This window comes from Melospiza melodia, unplaced genomic scaffold (genome assembly GCF_035770615.1).
Source record: "Melospiza melodia melodia isolate bMelMel2 unplaced genomic scaffold, bMelMel2.pri scaffold_471, whole genome shotgun sequence".
NCBI classification, from domain to species: Eukaryota; Metazoa; Chordata; class Aves; order Passeriformes; family Passerellidae; genus Melospiza; species Melospiza melodia.
Genome location: NW_026948795.1, coordinates 10,001 through 11,749, shown reverse-complemented (window position 1 = coordinate 11,749; position 1,749 = coordinate 10,001).

The following is a 1,749-nucleotide window of genomic DNA, read 5'->3' as shown; positions in this document are numbered from 1 at the left end:
GTTGAAACCATCCCCCTTCCTCGGCCTTAAGCCGGGGACCCGCGTTGGCGGGCAGAGATTTTTGGAGTTGACGGACCCGGCACCCGACGGAGGGAGCCCCCCGGACTTGTCCCGGGCGAGGCGGCGGCGCCTCGCCCACCTCGGTCGTGGCCGCACGGACCGAGCCGCTTATGCCGGGCGGGCTGGGTTGCCACGCGGGCCCGGCTTTTTTTTTTCCGCGGTTTAGGCGCGCCGGCGTGCGGGCAGAGTGGGGGCGCCCGCCCGGCCTCCGCGGATCTTAATTTTTCTCCGGCGGCCCTAAGCCGCGGCACCGAGAAGCGTTGCGACGAAGGGGCGCGCGGCGGCGGCGAGAGAGAAGGGAGCGAGCGGGAAGCCGGCGGGTCCGTGGGGGGAGTGAGTCTCGCGTCTCGCCCCCCACGGTCCCCGGTGCCCCGTGCCCGCGGCCCCCGTGGCTAGCACGGATCGTTGCGAACGCGCCTCCATGTGCCTTTTTTTGTCGTGCCGCTCCCCCGGCAATTTTTTCCCGGAAAAGGGAGAGCCGGCCGCCGGTGGCGCGGTCCGGTGGCACTTTTTCTCGCACGCTCGGCCGGGTTCCCCGGGCCGGAAGGGGAAGCCGAGTCCCCCCGGCCTGGCGGGCCAGCCCAGTCCCAGTCCTGCCGTTGCCTAGCCGAAAGGGGAAGCCGTTGGAGCCCGCGGGAAACCGGGCGGGCGGGTGGCGGCACCCCCCGCGCTCCTCCTCTGCCGCGAGCGCTCCGCAGGCGGGGCTTGGGCGGCCGTCGCCGTTGTCCCAGGACCGTGGCCGTGGGGCCCTTGTCGCTGTTGGCGCGGCTCCTTCCTCGGCCGCGCGCCCGATCGATGAGGCTTTTCGGGTGGCGTCGGAGAGGGCCCTCGGCCGGCCGGCTCTCCTTCCGGGGCTTCTCTGTCGCGGGGAAGTCACGGCGGGGGTGTCCGGTGCTCGGGCAGGGTGGTCTCCTTTTCCAGTTCGCTTCCCGTCGCAGGCGAGGTGTCGCCCCTCCCGCTGCCGGGGAGGGCGTCTTTACCGACCCCAGCTGTGTGACGGCCGCGTGGCCCCGCTAGCCTTCAGGTGTCCTTCAAAAGCCACGCGAGGTGCCGGTGCCGGCCCCGGTCCGGGGAGCGCCCGTGGGTGCCGGCCGCGAGCAGCGCCGGGCGGCGGTGCGGTTGGAGCTGAGCCGCGGGGATGATGGAGAGAGAGAAGAGCGAGCGAGAGAGAGGCTGAAAATGACCCGAAGCCGATGGGGCGCGGACGGGGGACCAGAGCCCGATCCGCGCGCTCCTTTGCCGTTCCGCCGCCTGCTGCAGAGCGAGCCGCCCCGGCTGAAAAGGGGGCCTCGGTGTCCGGGCCGCGCCCGCCTCGTCGGGTCGCTGTCTCCTCTAGCACGTCCGGTGCTTTCCGCGCGGCCCGGTGGGGGGACGCGCCGGGCGGGGTTTCGCTCCCTGCGAGCGTGCCCCGCTCGGCCCAACCTCGCCGGCGGCCGGTCGCTTCGCCGGCGACCGGCCGGCGGGCGGGTGGTTCGGCTTTGTGGGGGGGCGGGTCAGCCCCGGCCGAGCCCCGTTCCGCGCGCCGCGCGCCCTGACTTCCAGCGCGAGGCCGAGTCTCGAAGCGGGGCGCGGGCCCCGGGGAAGCGCGCGATCGAGGAAAGCCCAGAGAGAAGAGAGAGAGCGAGCCCAGAGAGAGAGAGAGAGAGAGAGAGGGGGGGGGAAACGAAAAAGCCCCAAAGAACTCGCGCG